Consider the following 27,500-nt stretch of genomic DNA (forward strand, 5'->3'; position numbering starts at 1 on the left):
GGATATACACTGAATTTGGAGGTAGATTTAGACACACAAACTCCTGGGAGGGGGTGAGGACAACAATAATTCATTGTGATGCCAATTAGACCAGATTACATGTGTCTAGTGGACACATGTGTGAAATGGACAGTTATGTATGGGGAAATTTTTTTTTGTGGGAACAGATTTCCCTTTTTTTTTCATGTGAGAGTGGAATGTTGGGGAGGGGTAGTAGGTATATTTGGGGAGGTAGGTTGGGTAGGTTAACAGACAAGACAAACAAGATGCATACGGGGTGATACATGACACATGTGGGGGGTAAACACCTTAAACGGGGAGGGATGTTTGGAAGTTGCAAGCCCATGAGCCCCCAAATGTAAAAAGTGGGACTGAGGTCCCCACCCATGGACAGTCACCACTGCACCTTCACGGCCCCAGGGGTGGCTGTGCTGGGGGCTGGGTAGGAGGGGCAGGCTCACCCTCTAATTGCACCATGCGGCCCTCAACCTGGCATAGCTGGTCTCGAAACTCCCTGTTGAGCTCCCTATGCACCACGGCCTGGACCTGACAGGTGACAGGTACCTCTCTGCTCCCACTCCCGGGGTGGGCCGAGCCCCATCTCCTGTGGTGGTTACACCCAAAAGTGGTGCAGGGCCAGTGGAGGAGGAGGTCCCAGGCTGGTCCCCAGATGTGCTGGTGCTCAGTGCCATGGCCAGCTGAGGTGGGTATGCTGGGACTGGCCTTCCCATATGAGCTATGGTGTTGCAGTTTTAAGAATGATCTGGGTTAGTAATAGTCAACAGCATTCAGGTTTAGTGATAACAGCATGCACAGGTATTCCCATTAACCCAAGACACCAGATTTACAAAAGTTGCAGAACAAGCAGAACACATGCACATATGGGACAGCAGTGGCCATTACAACCGCATGCAGGTTTCATTGATGGCAACAGGCTACCAGTATAGGGTTATTTTAACATGGCATATGCATAGAACCAAATGTAAATATTTGTAAACCAATAGAACATATGTCCCAACAAAAGTATGGAGTGTACACGTACCCATTGAGGTTTGTAATTGGGTTATTGTTGCACATATGTTGGGGGTGAGAGAAAGAGGTCAATTAACAAATAATATGTCCCTGTAGTTTTCACAACTTTCTTAGCCACTGCAGTGATCTGTCCCTTGCATGTATTATTACATACCCAATGGCCTTACTTTGTAAAATGGTATGTTTGTAGATTAGTATATACGTGGACTGTGTCTTACGTATGGTCAACACCTCTTACCTGTTATAGCTGTTGAGAAAATCAATTAATGCTACCTGACAAATTCTACACATACTCCGAGATGCCATGCTTGTAGACAAGTATATGAGTGAACTGTGTTGTAACTACAGTCTACACCTCTTATCTGTTATAGTTGTTGGAAAAATCATTGTTAATACTACCTGACAAATTCTATACATACTCCCAGATGCCATGCTTGTAGACAAGTATATGAGTGAACTGTATTATAACTACAGTCTACACCTCTTACCTGTTATAGCTGTTGGGAAAATCATTAACACTACCTGACAAATTCTACACATACTCCCAGATGCCATGTTGATGTTATACACATACCTAACAGTCCATTATTGCACACACTCTGGTCAAGGCTTGACAGGATGCAGGTGTTAATGTGACATATTTTGGAATAGCTGTCATACACTTTGGGTGAGATGCAACAATGACAGGCTTGTTTCCATATACATTCTCCTTTTATGTTCAGGTCTGACTAGCCATTATATGTCAGTATAAGCTGTCTACATTTCTTGGATAATCGCACTTATTTGTCAGGGGAACAGGTTACCAGGCAGCAGGTTTGGGCCTGTTATCTGGACATGTTGGACAGATCAGAACAGTTGAGGGGTATGAGTATGCATACAGCTTACTACCTGAACATTCTGCCACAGTCAGTAGAGTTGATGGTTATGATAATGCATACAGCGTACTATCTGAACATTCTAGCAAAGTCTGTACAGTTGTTGGGTCTAATTATGCATACAGCTTTCTATCTGAACATTCTCGCAAACTCTGTACAGTTGTGGAGTATGATTATGCATACAACTGACTACCACTCCCGGGATTCAAACCACTGCTGTGTGTGGTAAAAATATTACAGTTGATGTCATAGTACACTATGCTATTAGGGAATTGGTATAAAGCATTCCAATGGTTTCTTTCTAAGTCTCCCTCAGTTGTTCTATATGACTGACCTCTTGGAACTTCCAACATTGTTATACTTAACTTCCTGCACATTTTAACTTCATTCTACAGTGTGGGTAACACTGCTTAATACAACAGTACTATTTATAGACTGCAACACTACAACAACATATGAAAGCAGAATGTACACAAGCACTCCAGGGGTTATACTTTTAATCACTAAATATTATACCTTTTTTCCATGCAACCTATATGACAGTCTTCCTGCCATATTGTCTGGTTTATTCAGTGTATCCCATACACAATACATTTTTATACTGGTACAACACTTTCTAGTACTGTTATATATATTTGTTATGACAGTACATGCAAGAATATTACTAACCTGCCTCGGGACACAGTCTTTGCAGTCTAGCAGCCCGCTCATCTGCAGCTGTCAGAAAAATACAGTGATATTTAGCCATTACCTATGCATAGTATACACATGCTAGGCAAGCATTATCTATGTAGTAGAATGAGTACTTAGTGCTGGGGCATCAGCCATCTGCCTGGATTCTTGGATCCACTGGTCCAAGAGATCACCCCTCCACCACTTCAGGTCAGCATGGTGATGCCTGACCTGCTCACCAGTCAGGGGGATACAGTGGCACTGGTGAGGTCACTGGCGAGACTGTCCCAGGCCTCCACTTTATACTGTGAGCCCTGGTACTTGCCCTGCAGTAGTCTCTCCTCATGGTGTTTTACCAGGAGCCATACCATGAATCTGGACTACTGGGTGCCCCAGCATTGTGCTCTAAATCGAGTGCCTTCCCAAACTCCAGCCATTTTGCATACAGTAGGGAGCTGCAACCAGTTATGGGAATTATTGGCTCCCGTGGGGTTTAAATACACCCAATTTCCCACACTTTCCCATGATTGGATGGTTTTGAAAAGGCTAAGCTATGAGCATACTTGCTTACCTAATGTTGGCATTGCTTAAAGGGACATAGCACTAGGTAGATTTAGTTAGCTGGCCTACACATTGCTTACACCATGTAAGCTGACCTGTGTAATGCTTAACATTGCTTAATATCTAATTAGCATTACATTTTCCTTTTGACATTGATTTATTATTTGTTACATGTTATATCTGTGTCTGGTATCTATGATTCATGTGTACGTACACTGTATGGGGTCCTGGGGAATTCAACACTTTATTTCAATAATGCCTCATATCTGGACTTGCTGCAGTACTCCAGTTCACATATTTATGTTATGTAGCAGGTTATACAACATCACAATTTACATAGATTCATTTCACATGTTCAATTTGATTTTCCTATGGTGAGGATTTGTTTGTTGAAACCTCAATCTTATGTACTGCTGTGATGGCTTAGTGGTTAACTACTGTGACTGTAGTGTACAGGGTCCTGGGTTCTAGCCTTACAGAGGCTGTTTATTTTGTTGCTGAGCAGAACACAGGCCATTGGGTACAGAGTGATTAAGGCACTTTAAAGCAGTTGTAAGTGGGTGTGCGCATTTTTGCGCAGAGTTAAGCACTGATAATTTCCAGTTCCAGTTTCTTATACTCAGTAACCTTCCAGAGTGCTTAATCTGTATAGGCAGTGCTTACCCCTGCGCAAACACATTCAAACATGCTTACTAGTGCTTATATACACTTACTACTGCTTAGTTGTGCTTAGACCTGCTTACTAGTGCCTTATTCATTATGACACTGATACTTCACATGTGCATTTCCTGCAGTACTCTAGTTCATAAATATGTGTTATTTAGTGGGTTTTGCAACACAAATATTGGTTATAACGTGCTTTGCCATGTAAAATAGACTGTGCTGCAGTGGGACTCGAACCAGGAATGCCTGCTCATTAGGCAACTGTTCTGCCCACTACACTATTGCTGTGTTGTTTCATTTGCATATATCTTCCTTGTTATCCTCTTCAGCCTTTTAAGCTGCTTTAACCATAGCTAAGCAATGGGCACACCCATGCACCTATGGTTAGCTTTAATCAGAGTTTTAAAAAAAATAAAAGGGTTGCTTCATTTACTTTTTCTGTACTGTTGCTGTTGTACACATGGGGAACTGTTGGTGGGGATCTGCGGACACCTATAAGTGATCTTGCTCATTTTGTCCCACTTTCTGCTGTTCTACATTGCAGGGGCGTGTTTATTCTGAGAGCTCTGCTCTCAGACACACCCCCTGCACTCATACATGCTCCGTGCAAGCCTAGGAGCTCGGGCAGCTCTCCTTCATTGATATGCATGGCGCGCTGCCGTCCTGCTCCTAAACGGGTGCTTCCATGCAGGACCAAGCTAGTCCTGCATGGAAGATTGGTGAATCCGGGGGGTTTAAATATGACTGTTTGATTGTTTTGTTGTCTAGTCGTTCAGTCTGAAAGTGCAACTGGCATCCATAAACATTCTCCTTCCTATTTTTATCCCTTCCCTAACCTTCCTCTTCAACATAAATGTTAGAAGACAATAAAGATTATTACAGAAAAAAAAAACTGAACTAAGTCAGGGTTAAAGGGAAGGACACAGCATTATGGTGACAGGCATGGTGTCAGAAATGAGGAATGTAACTGGAAATGTGCCACAGGTAGTTTGTTTTAGGTCTAACACATCTTACCGTGTATGTATTCAACATATTTACTAATAGTGGTAGTTAGCAGTATTGTAAAATAATCTTTGCTAACACCAGAAAACATGATCCATCTACACTGCATGATGCTTATAGCCTGAAGAAGGAAAGTCCGAATAAAAGGGCAGAACAAATCAGTTAAAATTTAATGAAAGCAAATGCAAAGTATCTAATTTTGTTTTTTCATATAACCATACTTAACATTTCATGAGCATCATGACACTGACACCACAGACCAGTATCATGTGGATGGGGACACCATGCCGGACCTGACTGACATGCATCAGTTTCATTTGCAGGACAATAGTAATCGTGGCTTGCCTATCCCGGTGGATACAGAGATATGTGTGGCTTGCTTATCCCAGTGGATACAAAGATATGTGTGGCCTTACATATATTAGCTACAGGGACATGGTGGTAGGTTTCCAGGGATCTGCCTTGAGAATACTCCATCAGATCCTCAATGCCGTACTGCAGCATGTAAGGGCAGATTATGTGCTTTCAACTTACTACAGAGGAGAGAGTAAATGCCACATGAAAGTTCTATAATCTAGCCTGTTTCCCTAAGGTGCTTGTAGCCATAGACTGCATCCACACTTAATTAAATGTATCGCCTAGGAAAATGTGAAGAAAATGTGTGGACCAGAAAGGGTAAGATATCATTAACTTCCAGGTTGTCTGTTATGCACAAGGTATCATCTGCAGTGTGTTAGCATGTCACCCAAGCAGTTATCTTTACTTCCACATATGGCACTTCTGTGACCTTTACCAATGGTTTTTAAGGTGTGACATCCCCTAGGGGTATCTTATTGGTGATGCTGAATACACCCTGGGGCCCTGGCTGATGACACCTATCAGAAAACCACAAAATGAAACAGACCATGGATACAGCTACTCCCTGTGGTAAACCAGAGTCACTGAGGAGAGTGTGTTCAGGTTGCTGAAGGCATTCTTTCATGGTCTGGAAGCATCCAGTGGTGTCCTACAGCATGACCCTGGCAGGTGTTTGAAAATATTTTTAGTATGTGCAGTGTTACAAAATATCATACGTCTTCTGTAGTCAGATAAGGTTCAATACCCTTGTGATTATATTGCACCTATTTGGGCATCTTGGCATAGTGATTATGCAAATGAGCTATTGCATCAGGAATGTTTCTGAATCACTAAATGTGCATGTCAAGCCAAAAGGTACTCTATCACTGGCAATTCGATGTGTTTTTGTGTACATGCCGACATGCCTACACATGTTCAGGGAAGGGAACATGAGTAGGGATTTCCTTGCACATTTGAGAATTAACCTGTGAAAGCTGAAGTCACAGTAGAACAGAAATCATTCTTCTGTGGAAGATATGTCATATATCTCAACACTTCTGCCATATTTAATACTACAACTACTATACTTTAGGAGGTCAGTATTGGTGCAATCCAGTACCTACCCTTTCACTAGTCACACAACTGAGTTGCTCAACATTGCATGGCCCATCTTGCAAAGGCAAATGAGTATGATGGCAAAATGCCAGCCATTATTCTCTGGTTTGAAACTTGTAGAATGGCTATGGCTTTTGTGGGCAGTGATACCCAAAGAGCACACTGCCAGTGATGCATTTAAAAAAACAAACTCTACATGCATCTGCTCAGTTCTCACCAGTGGGACCATTTGTTGGGGCAATCTTATCAAGGCCACTAGTATAAAGTGAATGGCTCATTAGGTCAGTAGTAGAGGCCACCGGCATTCCATGAACTGGTGAGCAGGGCAGGCACCACTACAGTGACTTGAAGAGCTCTGCCATGGGTGAGAACTGTTTGTCCAGTATAATGAACTAACTAAACTGATCAGGATGCAGGTGGGCCAGTATGTAAGGGCTTGCATCAGCTGTCTACAGAGATTTCTTATGCAGATTACAGAGTTGCATCCCTGTACTCCACTGCCATTAACATCTCAGCCAGGGCACAGTGGTAAAGATGCCCGTGGTGGGTCTGATCTCTCACTGGGTCTGCAGCAAGCAGGGTGGTATTGCTCCCAGTGTCTGTCCTATCCTCCATTACAGTATTCCCCTCCTTTTTTATTCATGCCAACATTTGGTTTTTGTCCCCCTCTCTCAGTGTGTCAGCAACACACCTGTCATTTTTGTCTGTTTGTTTGTTTATTTGTTTGTTTGTTTGTTTGCCCTGCTACTAAACCTAACCCTCTCACCTTCCTTTTGTTTGCCTTATTTCTTCCTCAACTTACATTTCTTTATATATATATATATATATATATATATATATATATATATCCTGTTCCTCATCCTCTACTGCACATGCAATTCAGGGATATACGGTGTTATTGCAGACCCTACTACAGCCATTGGAGGAATATTTAATGAACTCCTTATGTCACACTAATTTTTCCCCACTATTAATTGTTAATGAGCTCCAGATTTCGTTTCACAAAGTAGGTAAGCAGAGGAGGGCTGTCCGAGACTTTGCCTGCTGTATTTTTGAATCCCAGGGAATATCTTTTATTTTGAAGAAGAGATATTAAACATTAAGCAAGCACAAGGTGTTGGGATTCTGATCACATCCAAATCTGATTATACAGTTTAGTCAAAAAGTTGTGCAGCAGGTGTGATTAGGGGGAGTTGTCATTTTTAATTCCTTTTAGGCAGAATCACTTAGGGTTACTGGAAGTGGTTCAGATGAGATTAAGCAGAAAAGTTGAAGACAGGGAGAGACAAGGGTAAGAGTAAGGGAATTGGAACTGCTTAAAGGAGGACAGAAGAGACAGGGGGGAGACATGACATGATACACACGGGCAGGTAAACGTGAGGGAATTATGTAACTAGGAAAGACAGAAGTGAGAGTAGAGGGAATCGGGACCAAATAATAAGAATAAACCTTTCTTTGGATATATGAATTCTTTCATAGAGATGGTTCTTGATTCATTGAAAACAAATCAAGAAAAGATAGTTAAGACAGACTCCAGTGAATAATTTCCAAAAATTTGGGATAAATGGAAACTGGTAAAATGTGTGAGGGCAAAGTTAAAATGTTAAACAGTTTTGTAGGCATATAAGAAAGACAGACAGACATCTTTTTCTGCCAGCAAATGAAATGATGCAGTGAGTAGGGCAGTAAATAGCTTAGTGGACTGACTGTACAGCGTGAGCCATGAAAAAGAGTGGTTGCAATACACAAAAGAAAAAACATAGTATAGCATGAGTCATGTTGGGGAGTCTTTAAACTACAAAGAAGTGATGTACTATTCAGACTGGATGGGAAGCAAAAAAAAAAAAAATTTCTAGAGAGTGTTAATATACTTGATAAACAAGTGATAAATATGGTGTTGGTCAAATGTGAACTTGAGTTTTGGTAAGGGAAGGGATTGCATAAAGAGTAGTATAAATCTTATCACATGAGCAGCAGGCTAAGACGTTTCAGTTTGTTTTAGCTGGACTTAGGCCAATATGCCTTCTTATATGACCATTTTCATATATTCACTTAGCTGATATACTAGTTTTCAGAAAGGTGATTTAATTATGTAATAATAATACAATGCCACAAAGGTTGCAGCCAAAAAAGAAAACAGTCAACCAATATCTAAGAAATAGAGAAAATCAGCAAAATTACCCACTACACTACTCTATTTAAATCTTGAAAGCAAATGCTGAACGAAATAAGTAGAAAAAAGAAGTGTCCCCTTACAGGCTTGTCCGCATCATTCTTCCAATGTAATTTCATCTTATTTTATTTTATAATTTTCTTGGAAATAATACCTTTTTGATAAACCAGTGTTCTGCCTTTTTAGATTATACACTTTTCAGTCACTTATGCTCTATGCTTGTTCTTGTTCTCCTGGTGAGAAGAGATACAAGTGGGCAGAAACACATCACAAATGAGCTCCTGTATTTATTTCCACAATAATCTGAAATGAGTTCCTTAAACCAGCATACTTAATAATTGTTACCGAAACTGAGATACTTCACACAAAAGTGACTTCAATTGATTTATTTTTTTTTTCTTTCAATATTTTTAAAACTAACGTGTGCCTTGATTCAGTCAATATTCAAGGGCAGAGTTTTATTACAAAATGCTTTCGCACTTGTTCGGTTGAATAGTTTCTGCACTTTTTGACTGCTGTTTGCGGCACGTAGCATGTTAGTTGTATTCAGAAAGACATTTCTTAACCACTGCTTTTTGTTTCCATTCGGTCTTTATGTGTTCCCATGCCCTTATAAAGAAGCTTTGAGTTCAAAGGAGCTTACCTGATTACAAAAGGCTTCTTAAAAATAGTACAATTATAGCAGTTCCCAGTGTTCTCAGGTTTTCCCTGTAATGTAATGTAGGCACAGTGGGGTTACTGGGTTACAAAAGAAAAGAGAATTTGATTGCTACTGTTGTTCAATATTGTAAATATAAGACTAGACACTGAACCGAGGGAATAGAAAGGTCTAGTTTCGGAACTTTATTTAGGAGTAAATTAAAGGAAACAAGAGAAATAATCTTTGATAGTTCATTTAGCTATCCGGCTACACTGTCTGCACTCTAGGTTTGTTTTTTGACTGGCATTACATTTTATAGAAAGCAATGGCTATCAACTGTTTTCGCAAACTCTGCATTTTCTATAGTCCATGTAAAATAATTTTTCAAAAAAATGTGATATGAGTCATATTTTAATTTGCTACACATAATTTATATAGGGTTCTAACAAACGATTCAGGGTTATACCTGTAAGCTGCTTTTTCCCCAATAACTGCATCACAGGTGAAAAACAAAACACTCTAAAGCATTGTCACCACATAGTGGTACTGTGTTTGTTGTCAGTGCTACATAAACTAAGATCTTCAAGTTCTGATCTTGGTACTAAAGTCAAACAAACAGAGTAATTGATAATGATCATCAGCACTTTATAAGTCATGCAGATTCAGTTTAATAATCTATTAGCATTTTAACTGCAGATTCCTAAGATGCTCTGTAGCCTGCATTTCAGAAGGTTGAGAGAACAGCAAATAAGATTTAACAATAGCAACATTTTGCCTCCCCTAGAAACATACAGCACTCCATTCAGTAAGTAAAATCTGATATATCCCACCAAAAAGATGATAACCATATTAAAACAGAAGTTATTACAGCTACTGGCATAAACAATCACAATACTACTATATTACTATAATCAAAAGGGGAAAAGCATAACAACAAAAATTATGAATAAGGTCCCCAGTGAAATGAAAACAACACCAACAACATACTATCAGTGTTAAACAGGATAAAAAAATTGGCCTCATAATCTCTTAGATTCAGTACATGAATTGCACATACTTAAACAACCATATAAACATGCATACAAGTGTCCTAAAATTCACTAAAACTACATTAATAGGCCATAACCTCCCTACCACCAATTCTAAATAAATTGGACAAGTATTTAAAATAGAAATAAAATGAAAAAATGAAGTTCATTCTTTGGCATACTGATATATATCTATATCTATCTAACTATATATATATATATATATATATATATATATATATATATATATATATATATATGTGTGTGTGTGTGTGTGTGTGTGTGTGTACATATATATGTACATGCAATAGGGTTTCACACTCTGACTGCATAACATGCAGCAGGCCATTGCACAGAAGTCACCACATGTAGGCAGGTTCACTTCATACTACCAGGTAGTACTATGGGGCAAAAATAAAACATGGAAATGAAGGTACACAATTTAATGAGTATATAATGTCATACAAATGTGCCCCTCTGAAGGCAGGTTGCAATTCATAGTGGACTGGCACATTAGGCGCACAGCAAGTGGTGTATTATTTTAAGAACCAACAGCATACAGAAACCTTCAGAACTGTAAGAAACAAAATGCTCAGAGCAGCAGCAGCAGTGAGTATGCGATGGCATGGTGATTATAAGCACTGCTAAATAACAGCACAATGAAAACAGCACTGGAAATAGATTACAAACCATCTGCTAAATGACAAGCAGTTGGCAGAACATTTTGGTGTAAGCAGAGATATCATAAGGATAATTGATGGCATGTGTTCTCACAAACAGGATCAGGAGAAATGCATGGCCTTCCCATGCTGGTGGACATTAATACATGTTTAGCTCTAACCATATTTGCTACAGAAAACTCACTAATTTGCTTCCTCATGTGGATGAGCATATCTGTTTCCCCAGCACATCACGGGAGAGACCACCATTATGCATGGTTTCTGTGATTTTGTCTATCTCCCTGAAGTACTGGGTGCTAAAGATTACACATAGGCACTAATAAATGCCCTATCTGCTATGTGTGGACAATGGTATGTCAACAGGAAGGGCTACTATTCCATCAACTACCAGACAGTGTGCAGCACAAAGGATCTGATAATGGCTGTGTATGCATAGCACCCTAGCAGTACTTAAGCCATCTATAGCACTGTTCCTGCATCGTGCAAGTTCACGGTTCACCCTTCTATTCCTCCATATGTACCATCTGCAGCTAGTGTGTTGCAGATAATAAAGGATACCCGCTGGAGCCCTGATTGGTGATGCCCATAAACAACACACAAAGCATCACCAAACAGCAATATAACACTGCCCACATGCAAACCAGAGTAATCACTGAGCTTGTGTTCTGTCTGCTGAAGGCACGGCTCTGCTACCTAGATGCAATAGTAAAGGCTCTAGAGTATGCTTCTGCTCCCATTTGCAAGATGTCTGTGGCATGCTGCAAGCTGTATTACATGATTAACAGGAGCAGCCATTTGTCTAGAGAACCTCAGGACCATGACAGCTGGCTCTGCCATAACCTGCATGTCAACATTATCCAATAATGATGAGCAGCCACATTGTAACTCCATATGGGGATGGGCATAGTCCACAGTAGCACAGGCAAATATGCAGCATCTAATTTATGTCTATGGGCATTTGATGAGCACACAGTGATAATGTGGCATCTCACAGAATAAACATGAGGCATATAGTATTAGCTAAAAACTCTTATGAGCAGTGCATGGTCAAGTTACACTGTGCAACTGACATTTTCACATGTACCACAAAGGTAGATGGTGCAGTGAGACACAATCATTATTTGCACTGGTGACAGGCACATTGACACATGGCTGACATCCATACCTCTCAACCTGTTAGTGTAAGACATCTGAAAAAAGCCTGACATAATGGGAGGAAAAAGGCCCCAAAATAGGGACCAATCTTAAATATTGGTCTTATAAACTTAGAAAGCTGCTAGAATAAAAGGATTTGTGTTATCATGCATTTTCTGAAGGGTATAAAGTCTGAAACTCAAATGTATGTCATTATTTAATGACTTCAGTCCTCAGATCATCCCAGTGATTTGGCAGAAAACTACAAATTTTATGAAGAAAATTCCAAAAATATGAGTCAAAAATCTGGACATTCTGCAAAAATCTGGACAGTTGAGAGGTATGCTGACATCACAGCCTGGGCAGGCATGTCATCAGAGGAACAGATGGGAGTCTTCTGGCAAGGGCTACTTTGTATCATGCAACAGCAGAGAGGGGAGGTCCTTTGAGACCGTGACTGAAATGGGGCAGTATGAAAGTATGTCAGTAGGAAGGGGTGCAACTATGTGACTGTGATCTGTGGCCACTATTTTGGCTTGTTGTGGTGGGACTACAGAACCCCTGTGATAGGAATGTTGTACTCCTGTGGGAAAGGAACCTGTAGGGACACAGCTGGTAGACTGCCCTGCCTCAGGAGGCTGGCAGTCATCATCATCCATAACATGGGTGGTGGACTGAGATTTTCTGTGATTGTCCCACTGCCACAACCACAAACAATCACAGACAATACTAATGGACAAGACATTTATGGTGGCACCTGCTATCCTCCATACAGCAGTGGATATGGCAAGAACATGTGCCACTGCAACATTTATGAGACTGAACACAGCATCATCCCTGGATTCTACACTCTCACCAAGACATTAGCAGTGATGGCTGACATCCTCACAGAAGCCACACACCATTCATCTCAGTGGTGTAATGGATATCAGCAGACTGTGTACAGATGGATGGATAGTAGCAGACTGTGTACAGATGGATGGATAGTAGCAGATTGTGTACAGATGGATGGATAGTAGCATACTGTGTACAGATGGATGGATAGTAGCATACGGTGTACAGATGAATGGATAGCAGCAAACTGTGTACAGATGGATGGAGAACAGCAGACTATGTGCAGATGAATGGATAGCAGCATACTGTGTACAAATGGATGGATAGTAGCAGACTGTGTACAGATGGATGGATAGCAGCAGACTGTATACAGATGAATGGATAGCGGCAGACTGTGTACAGATGGATGGATAGTAGTAGACTGTATATAGGTGAATGTATAGCAGCAGACTGTGTACAGATAAATGGATTCCAGCCAATTGTGTGTAGATGAATGGACAGCAGCAGACTGTATACAGATGAATGGACAGCAGTAGACTGTCTACAAATGAATGAATAGCAGCAGACTGTGTACAGATGAATGGACAGCAGTAGACTGTATACAGATGAATGGATAGTAGCAGACTTTGTACAGATGGTAATCCTGCACATTTTCTGACTGATCCCTAGTGCCATCTGCATACCTGGGGCTGGCTGTGACAAGTGACAGTGCTGGGGATTCCTATTCGACTGCACTATTGTAAATATACCACATCAGAAGTAATGCACTCCTCTGCTGCTGAAGCCACAGGGACACTACTGCTGGTGGTCTTGGTCCTGGGAAGCCACTCTAGGATGGTGTTTATGAACTCTGTGGCTGTGGCCATATTTTCACTCTAAACAAGGGATGGAGGACTACTCAGAAGGGAGATAGGTAGTGCCTATGCCTCATCTAACCTTGACTCGAACTGTGCTTAGGCATAATCATCAGACCCTGTCCAGGTGCTGACGTCAATGTGTAGCCCACACCCAGCCTGCACTAGTGTCACACAGCAATGGTCTGGCCTGTGAATATACAGAGCAAGACAAAACAGAATGAATCTGATTAGCCCTTGTCCATGTGGAGCCTTGTGTTATGCATGTAAACAGTGGTACACAAATTTCAGATATAAAAAGGAAGCACATATATGCTGTCAGTGCACATATGCACACATAGAATACCTATGGAACCACATGCAGTAGTATTTGTATCTGACCAACACACAGTGCAAAGCTACTTATAGAGGTATTACATTATGGTTACTGTCTTGGTACATCTCCCCTGACAGATATGGAAGATGTCCACTTCTGGAACCAGTGTCCACTGCTCCGAATATGATACCTGTTTCTTCATTCTCTCCATGCAGAGATACTAGGAGCTCCTCCTCATCAGCTGGATTTGCAGTGGGGTGCACCCAAGTTCAGTGAATGACTTCTCTTCTACTGCTGTGTTGCATGCATTCTTGCAGGCATGTCTAATTATGTTGGTAATGTGCCATTGATGTGATAAGCACCTCTGTGTACCAGCAGCAATGGTGTCAAGGACCACTGTTTACAAAACATGGCTATACAGAGGTGGGTGAACACTGCCTTTTCCTAACAGCTTGCACCTATTGGTCCTGAATGCCTGCAAGAGGATGTCATTATTGGCTTGGCTGAATTTGTCCAAACTCTGCTATCTAACTGCACTGCTGTAGGCTGGTCAATGCTAGAGACAACAGGCTAACAATTACATACATTGTGTTGCCATACGTATCCACAAAAGTACAGTTGTCAACAGGAATAGCAACACAGTAGAAGTCATATAGATATGCAGTGCTTTAGACAAAGGGTAACCCCTATGACACCCCAGACCATAATTAAGGACAGACATGTACATGTGTTCAACTGGTTGGCTTCCACAAAGACGGCCACATGGATATAAAGGTGAATGTGTGGGGTCCCCTGACTGCATAGGATGAGGAAAACAGTTTGATAATGTGTGACAGTCAGCTGCTGTGACATGATATTAGGGTTATACCCAGGGGGGTTCACAACAGCTGTCACCACATCATAAGCTAACATTATGCAGATTTAGGAAAACAAAAGCTCTACAGAGATTGTCATTCCTGGTGGTAGGTGGTCTTCTGTCATCTACAGGATGGATATGTGGGTATATTTTTTGCACATGGGTTGCATGCAGGCATAGATTATAGGACAGATTAATATATGTAGCCCGGTAGTGCACTGCACTGTAACTACTCAGGGCTGTGTTTTCTGACAGCTCTGATACTTTTCTGCCACAACCAGGCTAGAAAATGCTGCACTGGTAGTGCTGCTGCTCCTTTTCAGTGCACAGTTTGATATTTAAAATGATGGGCCATTTCCTTAAGCCACAAGCAAATATCAGATGAAGCTAAGATCCTCATATGCCTAGGAACTGCTATATTTGGTGAGGTACATAGTAATATAACATGCAGCGAGGTTGTATACCATGCCACTGAGATACCACGAATGACAGCTCATGTATATTATGCTGCCTGCATGTGTACATGCATCGTGTTTTGTAGCTGAGCTAGACTGTGCTGATCACAATTCATGTTTTCTGCATGAGCTTTAGGCCACCATCCTGTTTTATAGGACACTCATTGTAATGTCTATTAATGCTAATACTTCTCAGTCAGTGACTGGTGTGCCAAGGAGAGCAAGATAATCATCCAGCTGCTGTATAGTCAGCTCAGGGATGTGCTGACAGGAACCTGTTAAGGTCTATTCTATAAGCTGAAAGAGTGGTATGACCTGGCTAAGCTGCGTTATGAGGCAAATGGCATCCCTAGGACCTGTGACTAATGCAGGTGCCAATATGATGACTTCATCATTCCCCCCTTCCAAAGACCACCAGCAGTTGGAAGGAGAGGTTGGACAGGAAAGGCTTTAGCTGTTAGTAGATACTTAACCAAAAAGAAATGCATGAGAAAGAGACCACACAAGGAGATGCCCAATACTGTGCTGACTCTAAAAATATTTATTGACATCAAAAACAAAATAAAACACAAAGTTTTTGGTATGAATAAATATTTCTAAAGAGTCAACGTGGTACAGGGCATCACCTTTTGTAGTGTCATTTATGTGCAGTTCTTTTTGGTTACTGGTTGGTATTCTGCATGAACATCATTTCCTACAGGTTAATAGCAAATATTTACATTACCTGCTGCTTTACTTTTTACAGAATTTCAATTCTCTGCTCCTGATTAGGACTAGTTCCTCAGGCAGTCACCAGGACATACCAGATGGTCTCCTGCAGGGAACCATATAGGTGTCTAGGCTTTGCTGCTTATTGTGGGACACTGCATAGCTGTTTACATGTGCGGCTGGTGGAGCTATGTTGGGTTTTCTTTAGAGGCTGAGGGCACATTGCTATTATGCATGTACATGTAAGGCTATGACTTTGATGCATCATTGTGGACACATTTCCAGGGTACTGCTACAGTGTATGCCCATGTAGAAGTATAATTTTGAAATGAAGGTTTATCCTGCCTTACACCTGTGTGAAATGGATTTGTCCCTTGTGCCTTTTGACACAGGCAGAGCAGGAGGTGCTGGCTGCCACAAGTGGCTGCTGATGCTTACAGTACAGGCTGGTTAATGTGGCATGCCTCTACTAAGCTGTCCTGCATTAGTTGTGCCATTTGTAGCACATCTCCAGTAATGTTATTCTTCCCATTGTACTTCCTCTTGTAGGTCATGATGGCAAGAAGCTGCAGATGTGTCATCCACAGCCAGCATCCGCCCTTATTGCTGCAGCTGTGGATGGTGTGAGGAGGCACTGCCCTCACCCAAGCAGGTAAACCTATTCAGTTACCTGCTGTGGCCCATCTGTTAGTAGGTCTGGAAGTGAAGGAGGCAGTGGACAGTGAGATTATCACTGAATGACTGCTACCCCACCCTTCTTGCATTGCATATCATCAAGACACCAGAGCAGGGTGTGGCTCCTGTCACTGACCACCCTGACCAACCTCAGACATGTAAATATATATATATATATATATATATATATATATATATATATATATGTGTGTGTGTGTGTGTGTGTGTGTGTGTGTGTGTGTAGAGAGAGATGCTTTTCATTCTTTCTACTTGTACCTCCTAAACTGTGCCTTTGTTATTTCTTATTATTCCCTTACATTTCCTAACAAATATCTTCTAATATCTTCTCACTATCACCTCTTTCTTTCTGTCAACATCTACTCAACATATTCCCTACACATTAATAACTCTATTCCATTACCTTTAACTTGATGCTGTATGTATGTCTTCTCTCCATACGTAGCCAGACCTATGCACTCTTCATACTCATTAACTAACAATTCATTGATACATTATTAACCCTTATCAGTGTCAAGATCTACTGTCTTTTTGATCGGGATCCATCTGAGAAGTGCCCATTTTCAGCAGAGGCTTGGAGAGAGAAACTCCATCATAGTACATTTATATTAACAACTCAGTTTCAGACAGTCCTCAGAAAAACAGTTAACATTTCTCAGAAAAAAAAACAAATAGTTATAAGACAGGTATGAACAGTAAAGTATTTGGGTCTACTTTAAATTAATGAAAACCCACTTACCTGAAAACGAAATTGCCGAATTGAGATTAACGAAACCTGATTTTAACGAACGACCGTGTTGCCGAACCTTTTCTTGGGGTAAGTATCTAGTCATCTAACATTTAATAACAAACACACTGTGCTATCTCTCCCACACACCCACAATGTGGGGGTACTACACCCCCCCACCCCCTAACTAAATATACCAACTCCGAGATTGCACTACAGTGGGGAAAAGGTCAAATTTCCCCATGTCAGACAACTGGATACTTACACTGGGTAAAGGTTCGCAATACGGTTGTTTGTTAAAATCAGGTTTCGGCAATCTTGTCTCAGTGATTTCATCTTCAGGTAAGTGGGTTTTCATTAATTTGAAGTAGATCTAGTATTTATATCAACAATTATAAGTCTATACAGTTATGGTTGTTCTAAAATCTTCAGGAAATAAATGGATTTATACTGTAGAAGGGAAAATGTTGTTAAGAAGTTTGGTGTTCTTACATTTCAGTACAGAACGGTTTGTAAAGAATTCAAGAAATATAATGAAGTAAGTAATAAAATAATGAAGGAGGGGATATTTTAGTACTGTATTGGCTTGCAAAGAGTTCAAGAAATATAATAAACTTGTAAAAGTATGTAGGAGAGGAGATACTAGTATTGTACAGAAGGATAGTGGTAATAGCATTTGTCTGAGGGAGTAGGGTATACGATTTGTTCTATCTAGCTTGCCTGTTCTAGACTGGTGTATCTGGAAGGTTTATAACTTAGGCATAAAGGGAATGCATGACAGGAGGAAATCATGTTGGCTGTTGAAAGAGACTGCTTGTTGATAATTACAGTACACAGAGTGGTTAATATTGCATGTCTGTAGTTATAACTACTATCCAATGTTCACCTATAATGTATAATTTATAATGTGCAATACTTGTATATACAAACACACACACCTACACACACACACACACACACACACACACAGATATGTGTGTGTGTGTGTGTGTGTGTGTGTGTGTGTGTGTGTGTGTGTGTGTGTGTGTGTGTGTGTGTGTGTTGTGTACGTGTATAACGTTTTGTATTGTAAACTGTTCTCCTTATCTGAATGCAACTGTGGAACCTTTTGCCCTGGAAATCTGCTGAAAAGAGACTCTTGGCCCAGTCAGATTATCCTGGTCAATAAACAGATAAAAACAATAAACTGACATTCCTCTGAGCCAATAGGCAGAGCTGCTCATATCCCACCCTACAGCCATCCAGGTGTATTCTCATCTATGCCATATGTATTGTCCACTCCTCCCCATCACCATTTGTTTACCTTCTGTTTGTTTCTGATCAGTCTATATCTTCCTCTCCTAGAGTGATTTGCTTCCCTACTACCTTTCCCGTTATCCCGTCTGTCTGTATAAGTGTGCGAAAAGGGGCTACTATCCCTGCAAAAAAGGTTCACTGTCTACTCCCCACTTTTTCTTTATAATTCCCTTCTGTGTATACCTGTGCTTGCTATTTCACCATATTTCATATTGTCCTACATATGTCTTTCATGGAACAGGTAAGTATCCAGGTGTCAGCAGGTATTTGCAGTGTGCTGCAGCTTTGTTCAGTGCAGTACTTAACCACAACCTGTGCCAGCACGCTCTTGACTCACACTAACTGCTGCCTTCAACTATCACAAGATCTGCACTAGCTGGCATATGGCCGCCGTCTTTCTCTACAACATACTGACTTGCTCAGGGTTGCTTTGATTACAGCTTTTTAGCACTACTCTGAGTTTGACACCAGAGCATATCTAGCTGTTCAGATACGCAGATAGTTTCCTTTAGTATGTTCATATTTACATTACAAACATAGTATATCACTGCTAAGCTGTGCAAAAGCCTTGATCTGTCACACAACACATCTCTCTGAATTGGGACTGCAGTTGGCAACAAAACTTAACCCACTATGACAACTGCAAAACAAGTACACCAAATGAAAATCGGAGATAAGTATGAATGGAATCAGTTAAAATGTTATTACATTTTCACAAGTGTAACAGTAGCCACTTTTTTCAGCAAATCATTCAAGTTAAAGTAAAATCTTAAACACCAATAAAACAATGCTCATAAACAAAAAGTAAAAAACATTATTTATTTATTTATTTACATGCTCGCTTTCTTACCTACTTTTTTATAACAGGTAGGTGGACTGGTCTGATAACCCTTTCAGTTGCAAACTGAACTCTGAAGTACAAACAGTATCTGAGGGGTAAAAAGATCACACAAACAAACTCTTCAGTAAAAACTGCAAAAAAGACACAGCCAAGCTAGAGTCTTCATTGTGTAAGCAATGTAGGTGGCATAATGGCACATCCTTTAAGGGCTCATTTGCATATATCCCATGGGCCTCCACTACAGGAGGTTTAAGGTATTATTACACAGTGAAGACTTTAGCTTGGCTGGGTCTGTCTTGCAGTTTTAATAAACAGTATACATTTACTGAATAATATTTAAGTTATAGTATTATACAGCAATCAATACTGTAGAGAAGTATGCAACTTATAATATACACAGAGCAATTAATACATGCACTTACTATACCTAACATTTAACTTTCAGTTTGCCTCACATATGTAGCTCCTAGACTTTAAGTAACAATGCATACATAATGTATATAGCAATGTCTTCCATTTATCACATAGTCAGCATTTCCTTATATATAGACAATATGCACTATGAATTAGGCACAGAAATTCTTTGGCAGGTCATATACAGACACTATTAAACCAATATGATTTTACAAGGTTATTTTCAGATAACCAGCCATCATCTTTGAATGAAAGTTCTGTATAGTTCAAGGTTTAGGCAACTATTTGCCTTGATATACTTTCCTTTGTCAGTAAAGCATTTGTATTTGTTTTCATATGCAAGTGAGCCTTCAGTTTACTTCTGAAATGTTTCAGTGTTTCCTGGTCGCATATCTTATTGGGTAGATAACTCCAAGGAGCGGGTGCAACTTATGAAAATTCCTTCTCCTACTGGAAGGGTGAATTAATGGGGGTACTTCAGCATACAGAGCAGTAGCCAAAGTAGTATTTCCAGCAAAAATATCAGTAGCAACAGTAGAGTTACGGAACAGCAGCAACAGTAACAGAGCCTTCTTTGTTGTAGGCTGAATGTGCTGCAGGATATAGAAGACAGTTCTTTGTACTGTTGTAAGACATGAATGCTCAAATGGCAATTGGGATAGCAAGGTTACTGTGACTCTTAAAGGTGAGTTTATAGAACTACACAGAAACATAAAAACTTAAATAATATACTATAAATACATGCTTAATTTTACAAAATATGCATCTATCACTGTGGATATATATATATATATATATATATATATATACACACACACACACACACACACACACACACACACACACACACACACACACACACACACACACACACACACACACACAAGGTCACTTTCCTTATTTAGTGCTGTATTTGAAAAAAGTAAGCAAAGGGAATTTTAATTAAGCTAGGCTTTAACATCTAGGAAAAATAATGCTTTGATATTCCAACTAGGAAAATACAACAACAGTGATCCAGATGTCGGCTTACAGATAAAAGTGCAAAAGCTGTGAATGAGCAGTTTTAATAAATAATTAACAGATGAAAAAGCAGATACAGTTTTCCTTCACATGTAAGCACTTCATCTTTTTGAGACATGATAATAATACAGAGACCTTCTTGGGATGTCATGGAATCATATTGTGTTTCAGTTAATTGAATGTTTTAAACGACTCTTTACAGCTCTCTGTTTTACATTTAGACAACTGAAGGCAGGTTAAAACATGACTCCCTACAGAAGCCTGACAACAGAAACAGTGCAAAACGAAAAATTAAGTCAATATAAATCTTGCCTCACAGCAAGCATCCTATATGTTGTGAATCTATGAAAAGTAAGTACATATTACAAGAGTATGGTCAGTGGACCTCACATAAGTAAATACTAGGCAAGCTGACTATACAGGTCATTATAAGCTAAGCTTAGCCAATTTTCCATTCAAATGGGAGAATCAAATCCCATGGCTTGTGTCTGGGAGGTAAATACCTTAAACATTATGGCAAACTCCAACAGCAGCAAGAAAACATTAAGAGAAACATCCTTCCACCATTGGCTTCTATTATTATTTCCATCATCACTATAACATTAGGTGTGCTAGTTTAGAATTTAAAAAAGTATGTTCTAGAATGAATACCCCACCATCATTTTGCCTTGTGGAATAATACTGTATGGACCCTTAGACTGATTTATCTTATGGTATTTTTGAATGGTTCAATCCTTCTAGGACTTCAGCCTGTTTGCAGGGAAATTTTCAGGCAGTGTTTCAAAAAACTATGGATAATTGGACCCAGACAATTGGGAAATTCCATTGTCCCTTTGCATTTGATGACTAGGTGGGATTTCTTAGGATTAATAACGGGAGGGGAGTAATCATACAATCATAGGATCATAGAGGTTACAAGGCTAATGGCCCGAGGGCCCTACCAAGACTAGCCAAGTTCAACCATGTTACCAAGGGTGTCTGGTTCAAGTAGACATTAAAATCAGCACATAGTGCCTCTGTCCAAGGGGGACACAGGCGCAACCCCCAGGGTGAATTTCCGGTTACTCATCCAATTGTCCAAATTATGCTTAAATAAGATCAATGAGGGTCTTTGTTTAACATGAATAAGAAGCTTGTTTCAAAGGTGGGAACCTCTGTAAGACAAATCTGTCTCTCCAGCAAGTTCTGTTGATGTCACATACTAGGTTAAGGTCCTTTGAGCGAGCGACCCGTGTGCCACTTGACTTGTGAATGTGCAGCATTTCCATTAAAGCTGGGTCAGAGATTGCTCTATATGCAAGGCATAGGTCACCTCTGAGCAGTCACACAGAGTAAAATGACAATGATTTCAGTCTGTCCACATAAGACAGATCTTGAAGACCCTGAATTTTCTTTGTAAGGAACCTTTGTGGTCTCTCCAATTGCTGCAGGTGTTTGGAAAGGAACATACCAAAGGAAGCATTGCACTCTATTATTGGCCTGATGAGGGAACAGTACAGGGGGATTATAACCTCTTTTTTTCTGGTGGCAATGCCCTTTCTTATGAGATAATCAATATAAAATGCCCTTCTTACCATTGTGGAGACATGGTGATCGAAGTTAAGGTTCCTGTTGACGTGTGTCCAGATCTCTCACCACAGACTGTGTGCTTAGGGTATTGCTATTGATGTGGCAGTCTGCAGGAGCATCACCCTTGCCAAAGGGGATGATAATGCATTTTTTTGCATTAAATTTAAGACCGTGACTTTGGCACCAGTCATTAGTCTGTGTAAGACCTTCTTGGAGGATGTTGACATTGCTAGGGGTTTCAGTGATCTCTCCCAGTTTGCAGTCATCAGCAAACTTTGTCATCCACAGTCCTTTAGTTTTAGCTTGTATTTCAGGGAAGTAGATTCCGAACATTAGGGGTTCCAGAACTGATCCATGTGGAGCATCACTGGTAATGGGTCTGCTGGAGGAGGTGGAGTCCCCTGTTTTGGTCATATGAGTTTTATCAGTAAGCCAGTTTGCAACCCACCTGACAATATATGGGTTGATACCCAGCTGTGTGAGTTTATCAATGATGCCTGAGTGAGGGATTGTGTCAAACACCTTGGCTAAGTCTAGGTAGGCCATATGCACAGATTTGCCTTGTATATGGTTTTTGCGACTGTTTCAAAGAAGTCCACCAAGTTTAGCAAGCATGATCTCCCTTTGGCAAAGCCAACCTGTGTGGGGTGTAGTGTTTAGAGATTTACTATATCTTTGTTAAGATCCATGAAGATTCATTCCATGGCCTTGCAGATAAGGCTGGTCAGGCTAATGGGTTTATAGTTCCCAGGGTCAGTGGATGCACCCCCTTTGCGCAAAGGGATGACGGTAGCTGTTTTCCATTCTGCTGGGATGAAGCCAGTGATTGGGCTATGATTGAAAAGCATGCCCAATGATGATGCTAATTCCTGTTTTAACCCATGTAGAACTCAGCCCGGGATGTTGTCTGGTCCCATAGAGGCTGTATTTTTAGTCTTGGAGAGGGTGTTTAAGACCTGTTGGAGATACAAGGTTGGAGACAGGTGTTAGGGATGCATTGGGGTATATGCGGGGAGGACAGAGGAGTGAAGTTTTCACTGAAATTGTCAGCCAGCAGGTTTGCTATATCCACAGGATCTGTATATATAGTACCATTAACTAAGAGTTCTGTGCAAATCTGGGCCTTACCTTTGAGGTTATGGATGTAACTGAAGAATGCCTTGTGGTTATCCTTAGTTAAGGAAGCTAATCTGGATTCGTAGTTAGCTTTGGAGGACTTCACTAGGAGTCGTATTTACTTGTTTAAGTTGAGGAGAGAGTGTTTCCAGTTTTGGTTTTGAAACCGATCCTTCCTACTCTTAGACAGCAATTTCTTTCTCCTATTGTATAGCCTATTAATGGCAGTTGTCCACCAGGGAAGTTTGTTTTTCCTTAAAGATCTTGATTTGGTTCTATCAAGTATGGCAGATTCAATACAATTGTACAGATGCTCTTCTAAAGCATTGGTGTATAACTTGGCACAGGTGTCTGTTCCATCAATGGGGGGAGGGGTTATGAAGCTATTTATGCTGTCACGTAAGAGGTTGTAATTGGCCTTGGAGATGGTTTTTAGTCTAGTTATTGCTGTTTGAACCCCATGTGGATGTGGCAACCAGCTAGTCCAGGGCACTGGAGTTCACAAAGTCCAGGAACCTTTGGGCAAGTGAGTTAGAACACATATAATTTACCCAGTCAATGGATGGGTAATTAAAGTCACCCAAAACCAGGGTGTTTGTATCTTGATTGACTCAAGTAGATCCAAGTAGGCCGAGTGGATGTCCTGATTTATGGAGGGGCTTCTATATCTGGCAATAACCTGAAGAGAGGTCTTACCTACAGTTAATTGCATTTGAAGTAATTCAAGGGACTCATGCTGTTTAACCAATCTACAAGTGTATTTATCTTTAATGGATATTGATACACCATCTCCTTTAGTTCTCATGCCTTCAGTTTGTGGTCTGAACGTGTGGAAGGCAATGTAACCTGGTATAGCTGGGATGCTCTCCACAGCCTTAAACCAGGTCTCAGTGACTGCACAAATGTCAGCATCTTCCAAGGTGAGGACTACTTCCACTGACTGCAGTTTCTGGTTTAGACTAGTAGCATTTAGCAGTATAACCTTGATGTTGTTTTTAGAAGGTATTTTTACATCGGGAATTTTGTTCTTGTGACATTGCCTAAAAAAGGCACTATGGGAATGGAAAGAGTCTTAGCCAGTAACCAAAATGCCAAGGGTGACAGATGAAGACCATCTCTGACAAAGCATCAAGGTCTGTCGACCATGTCATCCCGGGCTGACAGATACTGGATCCCCTTTGAATGACACCAGAAACTAAGCCAATTGTTGAAGTCAATCATTTTTCATTTGTACTGAGTTATCATCCTATGCAAAGGTAAAATTCTGCTTAAGGCTAGGGACATACCTACCTGAGACACAATCAGGGAGCTCAGTCATGTCTCTTCATATAGTCCAATGAGGTATGTCTGAAGTCATTCATGCCAACATGGACTATGACAGAGTCATAACAGTGCCTGTTGTTGAGAAACTTGAATGCATGTGTGATATGGCAGATCCTGGCACCTGACAGACAGCTGACTGACTTTTTCTTTATCCCACCTGGTAAGAGGGACATCTGTGTGTCTCACAATTGAGTTGCCTATAACTAAGATGTTTTTTTTGTGTGTTATGCCTTAGAGGCTAGACTGGTGAGACACTGGTGTGTGATATATTATGTATACTATGTTCTGCAGGGGATGTATTATGTGAATTGTGCTTGTGTTTGTGTTTAGGAGGACTTTGATGTTTAAGTAAGCTTCTGGAAAGGACCTCCACATATGCAGGTTTATGTATTGATGGTGTGGTAGGTTCAGGAGGTGAGGTATGCATGCTAACAATCTGTTTAGTATTAGATGAACTGACTGGTGAATGAGGGAACCTGGATTCTAGGTTCTTGAAATAGATGCATCTCTCGCAAAATGAATTTGTGTGGACTAGAGGGTTGTCAGTGTACATGAGGCAATTGCTACATTGCCTCAGGATGCCCACGCCAACCAGACTGGCTGGAGAAACTGTGTGAAATTGTCCATCCATAATACTAGGTAAGTTGATGTGGTCAGAAAACAAGGAGAGGACAGGAAGGACCAGGTAAAGTAGAGGATAGCAGAAGTGGACAAAAAATATGAAGGGCTAGTCGGTAGGGTCAGTGTTGTTACCTCAGGAGCTTCATTGAATATATAACCTGTTAGTGAGAGATAATCACAAGAACTCACTGATGGAGCACCAGCAGAGTACTAAAGGAAAATTTGTACAAAGTGTTTGCATCTATAACAGCCAACAGTGTCCACTACTACACGGCAGTGCACGATGCGCAAACAAGCGCAAACTGTGCAAACGCAGTGCTTATGTAGCAAACAAGAGCAAACTGATTTAAACAAATGAACCAATAAAAAAAGCTTAAAACTGAGCCCTGTTCCAGAAACCTTCAATCAGATGAGTTCAAACTGCATACTCCTGCCACTAGGGTTCAGGGAGAACCCTGTCCAACAAAAGATGTCCTGGTTTAGTGCTTAAGATTCAGCAGTTCTGAATCTTGTCCATATTACAGCAAACAAAGTGAAACAATTTCAGAAACAAAAACAGTTAAAATAAACAGCGATGTGGTAAAAATGCAGTTCAGAAGTGCAATATACAGTGAAAAATTCTACCTAAGTTTTGCAGAGATCAGCAGATGCCTTGGATTGATCAGATACATACAGCAGAGTAGAGCTGGTCGCCACACTCTGTGGAACTTTGCTAAAACAAGAGCAAACTGTTTGCTGTGGTGTGGGCTGTATAGTATAGCCTGAGATGTTGGAAAGTCAGGGAAGGATTTACACAAAACTAAAGCAGCCTAACTCCTAGGAGATTCCTTAAGTGTTGGAAGGTAACTTAAATGCAAAGAGAGTTATAGATATCAGTAGGAGATGGCCTGGAGTAAGAGGTAGTTTTGTAGTTGCTGATTCGGTAGGAGAATTAGACAGAAAATCCTGGTAGGCAGCAAATGTGTTATAAGAGAAACACTAAAATATACATATCAGCTGCAGGGTGTAGTTGCTAAGATAGAGTAGCAGACAAAGATTCAAAGATTCGAAGAAACTTTATTGTCATTTAGGAAACACAAGTGCTAACTAAACGAAATTTTGAGTGTCAGCTCTTTTACAGGAGAAAACAAACACAAAAAGACAGACATGATAGCTATTGAATAATAAGCAATAACTACAGAACAAAACTAAATATCTTTTTTCTTTTTTTTTTCTTTTTTCTTTTTTTTGTCTATGTTTATTAATAGACAAGCAATCAGTGATAAATTTGCAGGACATAGAGAAGATGTTTGCTGAAATGCCCTAGATGATGCAATATTTTGCAAAAAGAATTAATACACAGAGATCACAATCTTGCTGGATACAGTCAGTAGCCTCCCCTCATAGGTATATTGTACTACAAAGTTGGTGCAGCTTCAATGCATTTGAAGAATTTGCATTTGTTTGATATCTCAAGAGCTTGCATTTATTTGGCCTCATTTGTTTAATTCGATAAATTTTAGCAGTGAAGCAGCACATAATGTGTTCTTTAAGACAATGAGAGAGTTAGACCAGCTTTGAGACAAAAGTACAAAATGGCTGACTCATCTGTCTGTGATCATGACCAACAAAGCCAAAAAATATGGGGACTGTTATTCATTTATTTCAATGTTGAGGACTGCAATCAGGTCACCAGTCATAAATAAGTTGTTAATAAATCTAGAAATGGCTTCAAGAAACTCGGCTTGAGAGCAAATCACTTATTAAAACACATTAATAAATTGTTACGATGAGAAACATGATTAGAATTCTTTGTAATATATGAGAAATTTTAGCTGCCCCATGTATTTCAAGTTAAAAGAATTCTAGTTGCTCAAAAGTGTCTGACTACTGTAAAAGCTGTCACACAGTCAATACTGCCACACCAATGGCAGTGAGAAGAAGCTGAGAACTTTAAAAGGTGTCA

Source organism: Protopterus annectens, chromosome 4.part1 (genome assembly GCF_019279795.1).
Source record: "Protopterus annectens isolate FY-2018-M chromosome 4.part1, PAN1.0, whole genome shotgun sequence".
Taxonomy (NCBI): Eukaryota; Metazoa; Chordata; order Ceratodontiformes; family Protopteridae; genus Protopterus; species Protopterus annectens.